The sequence below is a fragment of the Panthera uncia genome, chromosome D1, assembly GCF_023721935.1.
Source record: "Panthera uncia isolate 11264 chromosome D1, Puncia_PCG_1.0, whole genome shotgun sequence".
Classification (NCBI taxonomy): domain Eukaryota; kingdom Metazoa; phylum Chordata; class Mammalia; order Carnivora; family Felidae; genus Panthera; species Panthera uncia.
The window spans coordinates 7,357,523-7,378,525 of record NC_064808.1 but is presented as its reverse complement, the minus strand read 5'-3'; the positions used below and the strand labels follow the sequence as shown (position 1 = coordinate 7,378,525).

The 21,003-nt window shown below is 39.3% G+C and overlaps 1 pseudogene; it reads right to left on the bottom strand.

Annotated features, from left to right (window-relative positions):
* Positions 1-465: 465 nt before the first annotated feature.
* Positions 466-3,998, bottom strand: LOC125911188 (ferritin light chain-like; annotated as a pseudogene).
* Positions 3,999-21,003: the final 17,005 nt, after the last annotated feature.

Genomic DNA, 21,003 nt, shown 5'->3' with positions numbered 1-21,003 from the left:
GGGGAGGGTGGGTGAAGGGTATTGAGGAGGGCACCTGTTGGGATGAGCACTGGGTGTTGTATGGAAACCAATTTGACAATAAATTTCATTTTTAAAAATAAAAATGAAAATTAAAAAAAAATAAAGCATGGACAGAAAAAAAATAACCAACCTAGAATTCTGTACTCGGTGAAATTATCCTTCAAACGTGAAGGAGAAATAAAAACTTCCTCAAACAAAAATTGAGAGAATTTTTTGCCAGCAAACCTACCATTTCTTTTAAGAAATGTTAAAAAACAGTTCTTCAGAAAGAAGGAAAATAATATAGGTCAAACATTTGAATCTACATCAAGGAAGAATATCAAAGAAAGAATAAGTGAAAGTAAAATAAAAAATTTTTCTTTCTTTCTTTCTTTCTTCTTTCTTTCTTTCTTTTCTTCAAAAAGTTTATTGTTTCCATGTAGTCCATGGCTTGGGAGAGGGTTCCAGGGTGGTTAAAAAGCTGCCTAGTGGTTGCAGGGAGAGGCTCAGGCACAAGCTTTGTCACCAGGGGGATGCCAGAGGGGGCCCTCAAAGGATGCTGGGCTTCAGAGGCTCCTAGTCATGTTTTAGGGTGAGCCTTTTGAAGAGATACTGGTCCAACCCAGCCTGGGGACCAGCCAGCCTGCAGATGTGAGTCAGATGGTCACCATCTTGATGAGTTTCACATCCTCATCTAGGAAGTGTTTTTCCAGGAAGTCACAGAGATGGGAGTCTGCACAGGAAGAACCCAGGGCATGTAGATATAAAAGAGCCTGATTCAGGTTCTTCTCAGAACCATGGCAGCTTCCATGGCATCCAGGGTTTATCTTGGGACAGTTTCTTCATGTCTCAAAAGAGGGCATGGCCACCTTGCATCTTCAAGAGAGGCTCAGCACCCTCATGCTTCTCCTCAGCCAACTTGCAGAAGAAGTGACCAACTCCCTGCAGAGCCACACTGTTATGGTCAACATAGAAGCCCAGAGAGAGGTAGGTGCAGGAGGCCTTCAGGTGCATGTTGACCAGGCAGTTGAGGTGGCTTCCACCTCAGGGGAATAATTCTGATGAATCTGGGAGCTCACGGTTGATCGGTAATAAGGAGCTAAGCTCAAAATAGTGTGTTGGCTGGTCCCGGAGGCAGAGGGTGGCCAAGAAGATGGCTCTGAAGGTTGTGACTGGAAAAAAGATTGGAGGGTGGTTGGAGGCTGGTAGAAGGGACATCCCTTGGTCTGTTCCATCAAAACACTGTTAAAGCAAGAGACAGATCTGCAGGACTGCCAGGCATGCTGCCTTGTTTTCTTAGTCTTAATAAGTTTGTCCAAAGTGATAATAGTAACAGTCTATTAATACACACACACACACACACACACACACACACAATGGATTCAAGCCCCTGCTCTATCTCTCTCCCTCTCTGCCCCTCCCTTGCTTGTGCTCACTCTCTCACTCAAAATAAATAAATAAACTTAAAAAAGAAGTGAATGGGTGGGGAAAGGAAAGGTATACCATGGTATATACTATATATCATCAAAAGAAAGTAGTAGTAGCTATATTAATTTTAGACAGAGCAGACTTCAAAACAAGAAAACTTATCAGAAATAAAGAGGGACATTACATAATGATAAAGGAGTCAGTTCTCCAAGAGGACATAACAGTCCTTAATGTGTATGCACCTAATAACAGAGCTTCGAAATATACGAGGCAAAAACTAATTGAACAGCAAAGAGAAATGGATAAATCCACTGTTTTAGCTGGAGACTTCAACACATTTTTCTCAAAAAATGGACAGATCCAGAAGGCAGAAGATCAGTAAGGACATAGATTAACTAAACAACACCATCAATCAACTGGATATAATTGACATCTATAGACTACTTCATCTAAAAGCAGAATACACATTCTTATCAAGCTCACATGGAATTTTCAGCAGAATAGACCATATTCTGAGCCATCAAATGCACCTAACAAATTTAAAAGAACAGAAATCAGGGGCACCTGGGTGGCTCAGTCAGTTGAGCAACGACTCTTGATTTAGGCTCAGGTCATGACCTCATGGTCATGATTCCAAGCCCCACATAGGGCTATACACTGACAGCATGTACCCTGTTTGGGATTCTCTCTCCCTCTATCTCTGCCCCTCCCCTACTTTCTCTCTCTCTCACTCTCTCTCTCTCAAAATAAATAAACTTAAAAAAAAAAAAAAGAATTGGGGCACCTGGGTTTTCAGTCTGTTGAGCGTCCAACTTCAGCTCACACCATGATCTCATGGTCTGTGGGTTCAAGCCCAAGTCAGATTCTATGCTGACAGCTCAGAGCCTGGAGCCTGCTTTGGATTCTGCATCTCCCTCTCTCTCTCTCTGCCCCTCCCCTTCTCATGCTCTATATCTCTCTCTTTCTCGAAAATAAATAAACATTAAAACAATTTTTTAAAGAATAGAAATCATATGTCTACTCTCAGACCACAATTGAATTAAACTAGAAATTAATAACAAAAAATCAATTGCAAAATACATGGAAATTAAACAACACACTCTAAATAACATATTGGTCAAGGAAGATATCTCAGAAATTAAAAAAATATTTTAAACTAACTGAAAGTGAAAACACAACTTATCAAAATTTGTGGAATGCAGCAAAAATAGTACTTAGATGGAAATTTAGAACATTGAATACATATATTAGAAAAGAAGAAAGGTCTAAAATCAGTATTCTAAGTTTCCGTTTTAGGAAATTAGTAAAGAAGGGCAAATTAAATCCAAAGTAAGCAGAAGAAAATAAACAATAAGAATTAGAGCAGAAATCAGGGGCGCCTGGGTGGCGCAGTCGGTTAAGCCTCCGACTTCAGCCAGGTCACGATCTCGCGGTCCGTGAGTTCGAGCCCCGCGTCGGGCTCTGGGCTGATGGCTCAGAGCCTGGAGCCTGTTTCCGATTCTGTGTCTCCCTCTCTCTCTGCCCCTCCCCCGTTCATGCTCTGTCTCTCTCTGTCCCAAAAATAAATAAAAAACATTGAAAAAAAAAATTAAAAAAAAAAAAAAAGAATTAGAGCAGAAATCAATGAAATTGAAATTAGAAATCAATCAAATTGAAATTAGGTAACAGAAATTAAGAATCAACCAATGAAACCAAAAACTTATTCTTTAAAAAGATCAATGAAATTGATAAGCCTCCAGCCAGATTAAGAAAAAAAAAAAAAAAGAGAGAGAGAGAGACGACAGAAATTACTAATATCAGATGTGAAAGAGGAGACATCACTACAGATCTCATGCACATTAAAAGAATAATAAAGGAAAACTATAGTCACCTCTATAGCCACAAATTTGATAACCTATAGGAAATGGACCAATTCCTTGAAAGACACAATGCACTAAAACTCACACAAGAAGAAATACATCATCTGAATAGGACTTATCTACTAAAGATATTGAATCAGTAACTAATAACTTTCCAAAACAGAAAGTAGCAGGCTGAGATGGGTTCACTGGTGACTTCTAACACACTAAAGGAAGAAATGATACCAATTCTCTACAATCTCTTTCAGAGGATAGAAGCAGAGGGAATATTTCCTAACTCATTCTATGAAGTCAGCATTTTTTTAATACCAAAACCAGACAAAGATGTTGCAGGAAAAGAAAACTACAGGCCAATATCTCTTGGGAATATAGATGCAAAAATTCTCAACAAAATATTAGCAAATCAAATTGAACAATTTACAAAAAGAATTATAAAGCACCACTGAATAGGATTTATCCCAGATATGCAAGACTGGTTCAATATTCAAAAATCAATGTAATCTATCACATCAAATACCCAAGTGTTGGCATGGATGTGGAGAAATTGGAGCTGTTGGTGGGAATAAAAATGGTGCAGCAGTGGTGGAAAATAGTATGACATTTCCTCAAAAAATTAAATACAGAATTATTATATAATCCAGCAATTCCATTTCTGGGTATAGACCCAAAAGAATCGAAAGCAGGGTCTTGATGAGATATTTGCACACCCATGTTCATAGCCATATCATTTGCAATATCTAAAATGTGGAAGCAATCCAAGTGTCCACTGACAGATGAATGAATAAGCAAAATGTGGTATATGCATACAGTGGGATATATTATTTGGTCTTTTTTAAAAATGTTTTTTTTTTTTTGGACACCTGGGTGGCTCAGTCAGTTAAGCATCCGACTTCAGCTCAGGTCATGATCTCACAGTTTGTGGGTTCAAGCCCCGTATTGGGCTCTGTGTTGACAGCTTAGAGCCTGGAGCCTGCTTCAGATTCTGTGTCTCCTTCTCTCTCTCTGTTCCTTCCCTACTCATGCTCTGTCTCTCTCTCTCTCCTTCAAAAATAAATAAAAACATTTTTTAAAAATTAAAAAAAAATTTGGGGGGGGGGGTGGGTCACCTGGGTGGCTCAGTGGGTTAAGTGTCTGACTTCAGCTCAGGTCATGATCTCACATGAGTTCAAGCCCCACACTGAGCTCTCTGCTAACAGCACAAAGCCTGCTTGGGATTCTTTCTCTCTCTTTCTCTCTCTCTCTCTCTCTCTCTCTCTCTGCCCCTCCCCAGCTTGTGTTCTCTTGCTCTATCTCAAAAATAAATAAACATTAAAAATTAAAAAAAAAAAAAAGGAACTCTATTAAAAATGTTTTTTAAGGGCACCTGGGTGGCTCAGTCAGTTGAGCATCCAACTTTGGCTCAGGTCATGATCTCACAGTTTGTGAGTTCAAGCCCCACATTGGGCTTGTTGCTGTCAGCACAGAGCCCGTTTCAGACCTTCTATTTCCCTCTCTGTCCCTCCCCACTTGTACTTTCTCTTTCTCTCTCTCTCTCTCTGTCAAAAATAAATAAAACATTTAAAAATGTTTTTAATTGAGGTATAATTAACATATAACATATTAGTTTCATATGTACAACATGATTTGATATTTGTATGCATTAGAAATGATCACCACACTAGGTCTAATTAACGTCTACTCAGTGTTTAAAGGGAAGGAAATCCTGATAGATGCTACAAAATAAGCTAATCACAAAAATACAAGTACTGTATGATTCCACTTATATTAGGTACTTAGGGTAGTTAAATTCATAGAGACAGAAAGTAGAATGGTGGTTGACAGGGACTAGGGGGGTGGGAAAATAGGGAGTAATTGTTTAATATGTATGGAGTTTCAGTTTTACGAGGTGAAAGGGTTACAGAGATGAATGGTGTTGATGATTGCACAACATTATGAATTTAATGGATTCAATACCACTGAAATGTATACTTAAAAATAGTTAAGATAATGGGTGCCTGGGTGATTCAGTCAGTTGAGTGTCTAACTTCAGTTCAGCTCATGATCTCACAGTTCCTGAGTTGAGCCCTGCATCAGGCTCTCTGCTGTCAGCGTGGAACCAGCTTTGGATCCTCTGTCCACCTCTCTCTCTACCCCACCCCCATTTGTGTTTTCTCTGTCTCCCTCTCCTCTTTCTCTCTTCCAAAAATAAATAAGCATTTAAAAAATAGTTAAGATGATAAAAATAGTTCAGATGGTAAATTTTATGTTATCTGTGTTTTACCACAATAAAATAATTGAAAAAAAATCTATAGGAGGAGAACTACAAAGCTGATGAAAGACATCAAAGAACTAAATAAATGGAGAGATAGTCCATGTTCATGGATATGAAGAATCAATATTATCAAGATGTTAAATTTTTCCCAATTTGATCTATAGATTCAACACAATCCCAATCAAAACCCCAGCAAGTTATTTTATGCATAGCAACAAACTGATTCTAAAATTTATATGGGGAAGCAATATACCCATGATAGCCAACACAATATTGAAAGAAAACAAAGTTGGAGGATCGACACTATCCAACTTGAAGACTTACTAGACAGCTACACTAGTCAAGACAGTGTAGTACTGGTGAAAGAGTAGACAACTAGATCAATAGAACAAAATAGAGAGCCCAGAGATAGACCCGCATAAATGTAGTCAATTCATCTTTGACAAAGAGGCAAAGGCAACACAATGGATAGAAGATAGTCTTATCAATAAACGGTGCTGGAACAACTGGAAATTCACATACAAAAAAATAAATCCAGACATAGACTTTACACTCTTCACAAACATTAACTCAAAATTGATCACAGACCTAAATGTAAAATGAAAAACTATAAAACTCTTAAAAGATAACACAGGAGAAAATTTAGATGACCTTCATTTTGGCAATGACTTTTTAGATTTAACACCAACACCAAAGGCACAATCCATGAAAGAAAGAATTAAAAACCTGGACATCATTAACATTAAATTCTTTCATTGGGTGTAGAGATTACTTAAAAAGAGAAAATAAAATTTTTTTTAATTAAAAATTTCTTCTCTGTGAAAGAACTGTCAAGAGAATGAAAAGACAAGCCACAGACTGAGAAAAAAAGTATTTGCAAAATACATATTTAACAAAGGATTGTTACCTAACATATACAAAGAACTCTTAAAACTCAACAATAAGAAAACAAACAACCTGATTAAAATAAGAGCCTATCTTAGTCCATTTGGGCTGCTATAACAGACTGGGTAACTTATAAACAACAGAAATTTATTTCTTAACTGTTCAGGAGGCTAGAAGGCTAAGATCAGGGTGTAAGCATAGTCAGGCAAGCCCCTCTGGTAAAGGCTTGATTCTTAGTTCATCAATAGCCATCTTCTCAATGTAACCTCATGTGGTGGAAGGGGTGAGGGGAGTATCTGGAGTCCTTGTTATGAAGGCACTAATTCCATTCATGAGGGCTCTGTTCTTATGACTTAATCACATCCCAAAGGTCCCACCTAATGCCATCACATTGGGGATTAGGATCTCAACATACGAATTTTGAAGGGATACAAACATCCAATCTATAGTAGGGTCAAAGACTTTAATAGATACCAAAGAAGATATACAGTTGTCAAATAAACACATGAAAAGATGCTTCACATCATGTGTTATCAGGGCAATGCAAATGAAAACAACAAGACACCACCACACACCTGTTAAAATGGCAAAAATCCAGGAAAATGACAACACCAAATGCTGACAAGGATGTGGAGTAACAGGAACTCTCATTCATTGCTGGTGGGAATGCAAAATGGTACAACTACTTTGGAAGATAGCTCGGCAGTTTCTTGCAAATCTAAACATACTTTTACCATATGATCCAGGAATTATGTGCTTGGTATTTATCCAAAGGAATTGAAAGCATGTTCAAACAAACAAAAAACCCTTCATAACGATGTTTATAGGACCTTTATTCGTAATTGCCAAAACTTAGAAGCAAGCAAGATATCCTTCAGTCGGTGAACAGATAAATAAACGGTGGTGCATCCAGAAAATGCAGTATCATTCATCCCTAAAAAGAAATGAGCCATCAGGCCATGAAAAGACATAGAGGAACCTTAAATGCATATTGCTAAGTGAAAGAAGCCAATCTAAAAAAGTTACATACTGTATGATTCCAACCATATGACATTCTGGAAAAGTCAACACTTTTGAGACCATAAAAATATCAGTGGTTGCCAGGGGTTAAAGGGGAGAGAGGAGTGACTAGATCAAGGACAGAGGATTTTTAGACCAATGTATTTACTAAGTATGATACCTTAATGGTGGATATATGTTATTATACATTTGCCTAAACCCATAACACGTACAACACCGAGAGTGAACTCTAATATAAATTATGGACTTTGGGTGATAATGATGTGTCAATGTAGGTAATTAGTTGTAACAAATGTGCCACGCTGATGGGTGATATTGATGATGGGGAAACGGGGGAATGGGGCAATAATTATGTGGGAAATCACTGTAACTTCCTCTCCGTTTCTCTGTGAACCTAAAATTGCTCCAAAAAGTAAAGCCTATTTTTTAAAAAAAGATAATTGTTCTTTTGTGTCAAAAGTCCAAAACATAGTTAACATTCACTAGACATGCAAGAAGGCAGGAAAATATGACCAATATTCAAAAAGAAATGAGAAGCAGACTCACAGATAATTCAAATATCCCAGTAAACAGACATGGACTTTACCATTAATATGTTTAAGAAAGTACAGGAAAATAAGAGAAAATGGATGAAAAGATGTAATCGAATTTCCAGAGAGTCAGAATCTATTACCAAAAAAAGTCAAATAGACAAATATATAATTTCTGAAATTACGAACTCATTGGATGGGTGTAAGTAACTTCGTGCTGTGTGTTTGGCTAAAAGAGAACTACATGTCCCCAAATCCCCTTTCCTATGTGGTCCTGGTTAGAGTTGGCCTAAAGAGACAATTTCGAGAATCAGGGAAGGCAGAAGTGATAAAGCAGGCACTGGGTTTCGGTTAAAGATGTTGGTGGAGATCAGCTTGCCCAGCTCTTCTTTCCAACCCCTGGCCTCTTGACCAACAGGAACACCCAGCCCAGCACCAGATGCAGAGGCAGTAGCCTTCCATAGATATCTGTACTGGCTATTTTTTCTGGTCCAAGTCTGGCAGCTGGATGTGCCTGCCTTCCCAGATTCCCATAGCACCTACTCTCATATATTGGGTCTTCTCTCTCAAATTGTCCCTACAGCCTCATAGGATATTCCTGTGAGCAGCAAACTGAGAAGGAAAATCTTTGGGCCTGGTTTACAAGCTATTTGGCATAAAATGTTGGCAGGCCACCTGGGTGGCTCAGTTAGTTAAGTGTCTGACTCTATTTTGGCTCGGGTCATGATCTCACAGTTCCCGAGATCAAGCCTCATGTTGGGCTCTGTGCTGACAGTGCAGAGCCTGCTTGGGATTCTCTCTCTCCCTCTCTCTCTGCCCCTCCCCTGCTTGTGTTTGCATTTTCTCTCTCCCCCCCCCCACCACACACTAGATAGATAGATAGATAGATAGATAAATAAAATTTTTTAAGAATAAAATATAATGTTGGCACTGTCTGAATATGCACCCTGCAGCACTACAGCCCCACTCAGGGTTGGCCCTGAGAGACAGTGGTGAAGGAAAAACTCCCAGGAGACAGAACCTTGAGAAGTGTGCACTTGGTGGCTCATTTTCTTCCAAAAATGGAGCTCCCCAGAGGTGCAGATCTACACTGATTTGTGCAGATTTAATAATGGATTTCAAGGACTTGAGAGAAACATGAATGGAAAATTGGCAGCACAGAAGTCTAGTGAAGAGATAGGTGGATGGACTCTCCGAAGCGACACTGACCATGAAGATACTTTGCTGCATGTGAATACTCACCGAGAAGACCAACAACCCACTAAAAATGGGCAAAACACTTGAACAAGTTAATTTAAAAAAAAAAAGATATTCAGGCAGTTTTTTTCTGCTCACAGGTCCTGTCCCTGTGCTTTAATAAAAACACCTTTTTGCACCGAAAAAAAAAAAAAAAAAGATATTCAAGTGGGCTAATAAATATTTTTAAATGGGTTTTGCATCAGAGAAATGAAAAAAAAAAAGCACAAGGAGGGGTGCCTGGGTGGCTCAGTCCATTAAGCAACCAATTCTTGGTTTGGGCTCAGGTCATGATCTCACACTCCGTGAGTTCGAACCCCGCATCAGGCTCTGTGTTGATGGCTCAGAGCCTGGAGCCTGCTTTGGATTCTGCGTCTCCTCTCTCTCTGCCCCTCCCCCGCTCATGCTCTGTCTCTCTCTGTTCAAAAATAAATAAAAACATTAAAAAAAATTTTTAATAAAAATAAATAAGTGCATATGTCCACCAAGAGATGTGCATGTGAGTGCAAATAGCAGTTTTATTTGAATAGTTCTAAAATAGAAACCATGCTAATTGCCATCAACTGTGGGATGGATAAATAATTGCTGCTGTACTTCTAAAACTACAAAGCAATGAACAAGAACAAAATACTGCTCTACACAATAACATGGAAGAATTTTACACACATAATGTTGAGTAAAAAAACATTGGATGCAAAAAGTACTGTGTCTCTAATAGGATCAACTGAATTCCACAGCAGCTGGCTAAGCAAGATTTCTCCACACTAAATGTTGCTATCAGGACAATTCCTTGGACCTATTGCTTTTCCTGTTTGCTTCTGACTCTAGATGAGGCCTGCGACAAGCAGACCACTCCTAGAACACCTGCTATTATACCTACTGTCTGTGACCTGCAGAAGAGAAGAGGGGGGAGGGTCACCCTCAACATCAGGGGTTTAAGCAAAGATACATACACCCATCCTAAAATTCAGGTGGGATCTCAAGGGGCCCCCCAAGAGCCCATACAATATTGAAAAACAAGAACAGAGTTATAGAATTCATACTTTCCAATTTCAAAACTTAACTAAAATGACAGTAATCAAAGCAGTATAGTATTGGCATATGGAAAGACAGACAGAGCAATGAAATAAAATTGAGAGTCCGGAAAGAAACCTGTATAACTATAGGTCAATGGATTTTTGACAAGGGTGCCAAGGAGAGTCGGTGGGGAGAGAATTGTCTCTTCAACAAATGGTGCTGAGACTACTGGATTTCCACATGCAAAATAATGAATTTGGACCTTTCCTCACATTACATGCAAAAAAATTAACTCAAAACGGATCAGTGACCTAAATATGAAAGCTAAAGCTATCAAACTCTTGGAATAAAACATACAGGGTAATCATCATGCCCTTGCACTTGGCAATGGTTTCTTACGTATGATACCAAAGGCACAAGCAACAAAACAAAAGACAAATTAAACTTCATCAAATTTTTTAAAAAATAAAAAAAAATTTCAAGAAGGCAAACAGACAATAGAATAGCAGAAAATATTTACAAATGGTGTATCTGATGAATCTACTATTCATAATGTTTAAAGAATTCTTATAACTCAACCGCAAAAAGAAAATACCCAATTAAAAAATGGGCAAAGGACTCGAAAAGACTTTTCTCCAAAGAAGATACACAAATGGCCAAACAACACATGAAATGATGCTCAATGTCCTTAGGTAAATACAAATCAAAACCATAATGAGATACTTCTTCACACCCACTAAGATGGCTGTAATCATAAAAATAGAAAATAGTCCAGCGTTGGTGCGGATATGGAGAACTTGGAACGCTCCTACGGTGCTGGTGGGAATATAAAATGGTGCAGCCACTGTAGAAGCCAGTTTGGCAATTCCTCAATAATTAAATATGGTAGTACCATATCACTGGAAATTCCACTCCTAGGCATATCCTCAGAAGTGAACGCGTTCAAACAAAAGCGTGTATATGAATGGTTCATAGGAGCCCTATTCATGATAGCCAAAAAGGTGGAAACAACCTGAAAGTCCGTCTCTGATGAACGGATAAATAAAATGTGGTATATCCATACAATGAAAAATTGTTCAGCCTGCAAAAAGAAGGAAGAATCGATATGTTACAACATGGATGAATCTTGAAAACATGATGCTAAATGAAAGAAGCCAGACAGAAAAGGCCACATATTATATGATTCCATTTATATGAAATACTGAGAATAGGCAAACGCAGAGAGACAGAAAATAGAGCAGTGTTTGCCAAAGGCTCGACGGGTACAAGGGTTTCCTTTTGGGGTGATGAAAATATTCTGGAACTAGATTGTAAGGATGGTTTCATACACTGTGAGTGTACCAAATACCACTGAATTATGGGATTTAAAATGGTTTAAATGGTGGGGGGCCTGGGTGGCTCAGTCGGTTGAGCGTCTGGCTTCAGCTCAGGTCATGATCTCACAGTTTGTGGGTTTGAGCCCCACATCGGGCTCTGTGCTGACCGCTTGCTCAGAGCCTGGAGCCTGCTTCAGATTCTGTGTCTCCTTCTCTCTCTGCTCCTCCCCCACTCATGCTTTGTCTCACTCTGTTTCTCAAAAATAAATAAATGTAAAAAATTTTTTTAATTAAAATAAATAAAAAATAAATAAATAATAAAATGGTTTAAATGGTGAATTTAATGTTATGTGCATTTTAGTACAATGTGTTTTTTTTTTTTTAAAGGGAGTCTCAAAAGGGAGCACTAAGGGAGGATAATTCAGCCTCTCAATACAAATTGACAGGTTAGTTTTTCTATGGATCTGCTTCAAGATGGCTGCCATAGCTTTAGAACTTCCCACCCTCACATGACAATACCATTTTCTTAGGGAGGAAAACCCTCCCAAGAGCCTTCCAGCAGACTGTCCCTTAGAATCTCATTCGCTAGAGCCTCATCACCTGCAGACCCATAAACCAGAAACTACAAAAGAAATAGAATTCTGGTGTTTGGGTTAGACCACTTACGGTTCATCTGAGGCTGAGCAAAGGGCTGTCCTTCCCTCCACATTGCTGCTGAATAGAATTTGCACTCTGTTAGCAAGGGAAAAAAGGGACATAGTTATTTGACAGACAGGTGGTGGTGTATGCTATATCCTTATTCCATGATAATATCATCCCACAGATACTTTGGAAACTACCATACATAACTCTCAAAAATGTAGTTCACATGGGATGTAAGAGTCACAGTGATGGTTCAAGGATGGGCATATGGCCTAGTCTCACTAGTAAGAGGCATCCTCTTAACTTTTCTGGAATTGACTGGACAAGATGAATTTACTCTCTGTTGAGCTTGCTAAACTACCAGATTATAAACCTGAGGTGGCTATTGATATGAAATGTTGGGGTCTGGCAGCAAACAGTCAAGAAGGAATTCTTGAGACATCTTTAGTGCAAAAAGGGTGGTTTTATTAAAACATGGAGAACAGAAGTTGTGGGCAGAAAGAGTTGCACTGGGATCGTGAGGAGTGACTGGGAGAGGGTTAGGGATAGTATAAGTCTCTAAAGAATTTGGAAGAAAGGTTTCTAAGACCTTGAGGAGTCACTTACTACTGTCTAGTAAACTCTTAGTCATGAGACCCTTCAGGTGTATCAGTGGGCCATATGTTTGGGGGATGATCGATAACGTATATCTTGGGGGAGTGGGGTGGGTAGAGATAAAAGAAGTTTCCAAAGGGATTTTTTACAGGATCCTGGAGGTTGGGCTAATGTCAAGCTAGGGTTGCCTTTTGCCTCTAACAAACGGTGAACATTGAGGCAGCTAAGCTCCCAGAGGAAGATCACTCTGCCTGTCTCATGTACTTGGCAATGGCTTGTAAGTTGTAAGGAAGTTTAATTTCTTTTTCTTTTTCTTTTGCCTTTGTTCTCCACATCAGTCCCCCCTGAACAATTCTGACACTTAAATCTTTAAGTTGCTGAGGGTGGAAGGTCTCATCTTCTGTAACTTCTTCCTGCTGAATAGGGGTGTAGAGACGTTCCTACCTATGGGTCAACATTGGTCAGTTGGCGACTTCTATATATAGGAGTTACAAAAGGCAGGAAATATGGATCTTCCTGAGTGGAAAGGATCATCTGTTGACTTGGAGTTATGGCAGTGAAGGAGTCTTGGCATCAGGTGGATAGACGTGGGGGTAAACAGCAAAACATGATTAGAATAACAAAAAGAAAAAGAAGCCCAAATAAGAGTCCTTTGATCGTTAACAAAAATCTTCCTCCGGTCCAGGAATTTAACCAATCATTAAAGGAAAGAGAGGGATCATTTAAAGTGCCAATTGAAGTATTCATGTCATTTAGAAACCCAGAAATATTTTTGTGGTAATCTGGAATGTATACACAGCATTCTGTTTTTATGAGAGCACAAGTTCTGCCTTGCACAGCAGTTAAAACATCTAATGCCGTTCCATTTTGTAAAACTGTTTTCCACGTTTGTGTTACTTCAGCATTTAATAGGTAAATGCTATTTTGAGTGTCATTTAGGACTTTGACCATGTACTTATTAAAAGCTTCCATGTGCTAAATGACACCCTCCAGTTCTCAAAAGGAAATAAAGGTGGAATGTTAGGTGGTCATACAATGAAACACAGAATGTGTCCACCATTATGTTTAAATTTGGAAGGTTGGCTGGGTTGGTAATGGTTTTAATCATGCATCTATGCATCCAGGCAAAACCCAGAGTAGAGAGGCCTATCCAGCCTGGAGGGAGTCATGGCCACAGGTTAGAGTCACACAGCCATTGGGCCCTGTTAGGAGCCAGCCATCTGATTCTGGGCCTCCTTGAGCTGCAGTCAGGATATTAGGGGCCGTGTGGTTTTGGAGGGCCACCTTCTGAATTTGTGGGTGACTATGAGTTGGGTCTGGATAAAGATGGTTTCTATATGCTTGGCTAAAGCCTCTATTTGCAATTTTACATCAATAGAAATGGCTCCTAGGACAAATATGGCTAAGGGATAAAACCATCAAGAAGCCCTCTCTCTTTGGGGTGCATGAGTGGCTCAGTCAGTTGAGCAGCCGACTTCGGCTCAGGTCATGATCTTGTGGTTCGTGAGTTTGAGCCCTGCATCAGGCTTGCTGCTTCAGATCCTCTACCCCCCCCCCCAACCCTCCTTCTCTCTCTCTCTCTCTCAAAAATAAATAAGCCTTTAAGAAAAAAAAAAAAGAAGAAGCCCTCTCCCTTTGAGGTTTAGCCTTAACAATATCCTAATTACAACTGGAATCACTGGCAGTTGGGAGACGATCTGTCTCAGGAGATGAGGACATTCCTAAGTGTATCATCTAACCCAATCATAGGGTAAGTGGGGCTGTCCATTATCACCACAAGTCATAGTCAACCCCATGGTGTGGGGTATACTCTGGCTTTTAAGGAGTGATTTTGTCATCCTAGACACATAGAATTGGTCAAGGTGATAGTTGAGTTATACAGTTGTTGGGGAATTCATCCCATTTTCCAGCTGCTCAAATAATCATATGCCCATGGGGTCCTGTTATTCCACAGAATAACAAGCACAAAGGTTATTTATATATGAGCCATTGTGGCCATTTCTCTGAAGTTGACTTCAAGTTGTCTAGTTTAGGCAAACAACAAACATTCAAAGACAATCAGAACTAGAATTTAGCATTTGCAAAGGTGTGTTATTGAAACATAATTTTGTTTCAGCCACCTGTATGGCTCGGTCAGTTAGGCATCCAACTCTTTATTTCAGCTCAGATCTTGATCTCAGGTTCGTGAGTTCAAGCCCCATCTTGGACTCTGCACTGGGCATGAAGCCTCTGAAAGAAAGAAAGAAAGAAAGAAAGAAAGAAAGAAAGAAAGAAAAGAAGGAAAAGAGGAAAGAAAGAAAAGAAAGAAAGAAAGAAAGAAAGAAAGAAAGAAAGAAAGAAAGAGGAAAGAAAGAAAGAAAAAAGAAAGAAAGAAAGAAAGAAAGAAAGAAAGAAAGAAAGATTTTTCTTTTCATAATCACCCTTATTTCCAGAGATAGCCAAATCAAGACTAATTTGTTTGCAAAACAAGTCCAAATTTAACAACCTGGCCTAATTATTTACATCAGTTCAACAAGAATAGTAACTGGTCATATAGATGTTGTTAAAATATGATTTGCTAGAACTTTTCATAAGTGGAACTCTTAGTAGCCCCTCTAGGCCAGAAGCTAAGCCAAGTACTTGCCATGAGACATGCCTACAAATATTTGCAGATTTGGGTGAATTCCTCTTCTTGAGGTCCCCAAAATATCCTGAGATTCCTGCACCTGCCAGGAAGTGACAATCTTTATTCACCTGGTAAGGGGGCCACAAACCCTTGTAAGCAAGGTATCAGGCCAACATTCCAGGGGGCTTTATTGGTTCCATAAGGTCAATCTTAATTCCTTAAAGCTGTTTGGTCCTATCTGGGTCTATGCATGTGTCTCAAATATGACATTCCAGTCAAAGCCTTGGTAAAATAACCAATGTTTCCAATGGTGTCCTTTAACGAGAACAAATTCTTATTGAACTTATGCCAATAACCACGATTGCCATGGAAGAAAGAAAACTCACTGAGACTTTTCTGAATTCTAGAGGGTTCAGGTAGAGAGGAAAGTTAAAAAGCTTCAATTCATTCATAAATGAATATTTTATCATATTTATGTAAGTCATAGATAAGAGAAAATTTCCTTAATCTGCAAGAGCAAACATTAGAGAACCAGCAATGTTTCAAACAAGAGTCACAAAATTATAAGCATCTTCCTCAATTTATTTAGTCCCATGTTACTAATTCTTGTTCAGTTTGAATGCAGCATTTTAGTTCTGGAAATTCTTACCTATTTTAGTTTTATGATCTTAAAGATATAAAAAAACCTGTATTTGTCAAAAGCCTTTTTTATGAATCTCCTTGAAAGTGAAACTTATTTTGCAAGAGCATCAGAACAATAACTATAAATGACAAAAAATAAAAATAAAAAACCTTGGAAATGGGCATTGTTAACGATCTGATATGAGAGTTCATTATGATGTAAATGACAAGGAAACTTAGTTATTTCTGTGACACAAACATAGAAACTGGTTTTCCTGGGGAAAGAGAAAATAACGTTATTTACATTTTCTTATCAAGGGCAGAAAAACAATCCAAGAAAACATTGCCTTTTTAATAGACAAAAAGCAGAAATTTAATCTTATACTAGTGCATTTATTTTTATTTTTATCTTGAGAGAGAGAGAGAGAGAGAGAGAGAGAGACAGAGGGAGCACCAGCGGGGGAGAAAGGCAAAGGGAGAGAGAGAGCATCTTAGGCAGCCTCCATGCTCAGTGCAGAGCCCAACACAGGGCTTGATCCCACAACCCTGGGATCATGACCTGAGCCAAAATCAAGAGTCAGATGTTCAACTGACTGAGCTACCCAGGTGCACCTATACCAGTGTATTTTTTAAAAAATTTATTTTGAAGGACCTGGATGGCTCAGTTGGTTAAGCGTTCCATTCTTGATTTCAGCTCAGGTCATGATCTCACGGTCATGAGATGGAGTCCCAAGTCGGGCTCCATGATGGGAGTGGAGCTTGCTTAAGATTCTCTCACCCTCTCTCTCTGCTCCTGCCCCACTCATTCTCTCTCCCCCTCTCTCAAGAAAATAAAATAAAATAAATGAAATCCATTTATTTCAACCTTGGTTCATCCTGACCATACATAAAATTCCTTTCCAATGATTTCCATTCACAAAACTGCTACAATTGTCTTTTGCATTCAGATTTTTCCCCCAAGCCATTTCTCTCCAAACAACCAGTCTCATTTTAGGACAAAATTACTTTCTTTTTCCTTCAACAAAAATGTATTCCCAATAGAAAACCTAGAAGTAGACCCACAACTATATGGTCAACTAATCTTTGACAAAGCAGAAAAGAATATCCAATGGAAAAAAGACAGTCTCTTCAACAAATGGAGTTGGGAAAACTAGACATCAACATGCAGAAGAATGGAAGTGGACCACTTTCTTACACCATACACAAAAATAAATTCAAAATGAATGAAAGACCTAAATGTGAGATAAGAAACCATCAAAATCCTAGAGGAGAACACAGGCAGCAACCTCCTTGACCTTGGCTGGAGCAACTCCTTACTAGACATGTCACTGAATGCAAGGGAAACAAAAGAAAACATGAACTACCGAGACTTCATCAAGACAAAAAGCTTCTGGGAATGCCTGTGTAGCTCAGTCAGTTAAGCATCTGACTCTTCATCTTGGCTCAGGTCATGATCTCACAGTTTATGGGATAGAGCCCTGCATCGGGCTCTGTGTTGACAGCATAGAATCTGTTTGGGATTCTTTCTCTCCCTTTCTCTCTGCCCCTTCCTGCTGTCTCTCTCTCTCAAAATAAATAAATAAACTTAAAAAAAAAAAAAAACTTCTGCACAGAGAAGGAAACAATCAAGTAAACTAAAAGGCAGCCTATGGAATGGGAGAAGATATTTGTAAATGACATATCTGATAAATGGTTAGTATCCAAAATCTGTAAGAACTTATCAAACTTAACACCCAAAAAACAAACAAACTATTAAGAAATGGGCAGAAGACATGAATAGACACTTTTCCAAAGAAGACATCCAGATGGCTAACAAACACATGAAAAGATACTCAACATCACTCATCATCAGGGAACTACAAATCAAAGCCACAATGAGATACCACTTCACACCTGTTAGAATGGCTAAAATTAACACAAGAAACAACAGGAAAAAGGGGAACCTCTTGCACTGTTGGTAGGAATGAAAACTGGTGCAGCCACTCTGGAGAACAGTATGGAGTTTCCTCAAAAAAACTAAAAATAGAGCTACCCTATGATCTAGCAATTGCAATGTTAGGTATTTACCCAAAGGATACAAAAATACAGATTTGAAGAGATACATGCACTCCAGTGTTTAGAGCATATTATCAACAATAGTCAAACTATGGAGAGAGCCCAAATGTGTCCATCGGCTGATAAACACATAAAGAAGATGTGGTGTGTGTGTAAGTCAGCCATGAAAAAGAATGAAATCTTGCCATATGCAATGACATGGAGGGAGCTAGAATGTATCATGCTGAATGGAATAAGCCAACCAGAGAAAGATAAATATCATATGATTTTACTCATATGTGGCATTTAAGAAACAAAAGAGATGAACATATGGTGGGGGAAAGAAGGAAGGGAAACAAATTCCAAGAGACTCTTAACAATAGAGAACAAACTGAGGGTTGATGGAGAGGAGGTGGGTGGGAGACGGGCTAGATGGATGATGGGTACTAAGGAGGGCACCTGTTGTGATGAGCACTGGGTGTTGTATGTAAGTAATGAGTCACTGAATTCTACTTCTGAAACCAATATTGCACTGTATGTTAACTAACATTTAAATTTAAAAAATAATCAGATAAAAATGTATTCCCATTCCTTACATCTTTCTTACACATTTTCTACTTTCCTACATACAGAATTGCTTCCCTTGTTTCCATCAGTCTTAATTACATTTAGCAGAATTTTAACTCTTAGAAACCTTAGTCTCTAGTGAAAACTAAGTAGTAACCATTTGTGAACTGTTACACCAGAATTCTTTGGATGGCAAATTTATGAATCAATTAAGCACAAAGCATGTTTTCCAACACTCAGATATTCTTAGTTTCTTTGCAATAAGAAGTCAAAAGCAGAGAAATCTTATGTTCAGTAATCAATGCTTTAGTATATTATCTCCTTTGGAAAAGACTTAGATGTCCAATGAATTCAACCTGATTTATCATCCAAGCAAAGCTTCAAGCTGTCTTAACAATTACCCAAGAAAACTTTAATACAGACAAAATCAACCATCATCTTGATTGTTGATAAGTCATCGTTTTGCCGACAAACTGCAACAGAGATAACACGGGCTTATTTGACCTTCAGTAAGCCAGGATAGAATAAAAATTTCATATGTAATGCTGATAATTCTAAAAACATGTCTATATTAATTAACCCAACAAACTTAAATTAGTTTAAGTCCCGAATTATGTTCCACCTAGGTCCACTTGAAAGTCAGTCAATTTGTTCCCCATTGTCAGATTTTACCTGGGACACCAGTGGGGAAATCTGAAGTGGGTGGTGAAAGTCCAAGGGTCTTTGCTCCTTGACAGCGAGGGGAGGAGGAGCAGGAGTTGAGAGTGCCAGAGGCACAAAGCCAGTTATGCAGGTATCACCCAAGGGGTGCAGCAACAGGAGGAGGGGGAGGAGGAGGCAGAAGATTCGAGGTGGTGCCAGAGGACAGAGAAAGAGGATTCCTTGTTCTAAAGTTTGTCAGCTCGGACAGATGAGCAGATGCCATATTTGTTTGCTTGCTTTTCCCTCAACAAATGGAATTAGGCAATCCATGTTGGGCCAGAGAACACAGGGAACTTCCCTCAAACAAAGGGAGTTTTAGCAGCTGCTTGGGAATATTCCTTAAAGTCCCTGGCCCGAGGTAGACTAACCACAGTTGGCTCCAATTATCATAGACATTAACCGGGGAAATGAATGAGGAAGAAGCTCCTGCATCTATTAGGAGGAGGAACAGTGAAAGAAGGTCAGCGTCCCCTTCCTTTGGCCCCCAAATGAGAACCTGTGTTTCCTCCAGCAACCTGGATTCTATCAGGAGGAGGCCTATTTAATTATCATCCAGTATGTAAGAAGGGAGTTTATCAGCCAGGTTTGTGGCCAAACACAGTTTGCAAGGGGACCTTAGATTGGGGTCATGATTTAGGGCCATGAAGTTCTGGACATAGAGTATCTCAGTCCATTTGCCCCATTTCCTGCAGAAGAGATCTGACTGATAAATCATACTAAGGTCATGCAGTGTTACAGAAGATCAGACTTTTTAACTTTTACAATATGAATTATTTCCAGTGGGTTAAAAGGCATCCCAAGGGAGAGTCCTTGAGAACCAAAGAAGAAGGCTAGAGAAGGCCCATTACCCAAAAAATGCCCCCTGACTCCAGGGTGGCATCCCACGTGCAGGATATGTCAGAGGTTCCTGGTGTCAAAGTGACCCAAGGCATCCCTCAAACGAAATCACTACTGATCGCCATCCTGCCTGCCATAAAGGCCCAGTAGGAGGGATTGCCAACATCCCTCCGCTTCCCTGTTGCGCCCTAGGCTGCAAATGGGTGCCGGTGAATGGACCGACATACTGTGTTGTGCCATGCCATGACGAACCTGCTGTTTTTAACCCATGGAGAACACTAGAAAAGTTTTACAAAGGAAAATTACCGTTTTGTAATTTAAGTAGTTAGTAGGGGACATTGACAGAAATCAGTAAGGATGGAAATGAATCATGGTCTAAGCAACGTTCTAACACACGTGGTCTTCACGGCCGATTTCCCTAGGAAATCGTCCCCAGTTGGGTTTTAAGGCTCGGAGTCCAGATGAGAAGACTCAGGCTGCACATCGGGCACCGAAATGATGGGAAATGTTGGGGTCCGGGAGTGAACAGTCAAGAGAGAATTCTTGAGATGTCTCTGGTACAAAAAGGATGGTTTTATTAAAGCACGTGGACAGGACCCATGGGCAGAAGGGGTTGCACCCAGATTGTGAGCAGCAACTGATTATATACTTTCAAGTTGGGAGGGGATAGGGATAGTGTAAACCTCTAAGGAATTTGGAAGCCAGGTTTCCAGGATCTTGAGGGGCTAGCTGTTGTTAGGAACAGGTAGTTTACTACAGCCCAGTAAACTCTTAGTCGTGAGACCCCTCAGATGTATATCAGAGGGCCCTATGTTTACAGGATGATTGTTAACATATATCTTTGTGGGGGAGAGATAAA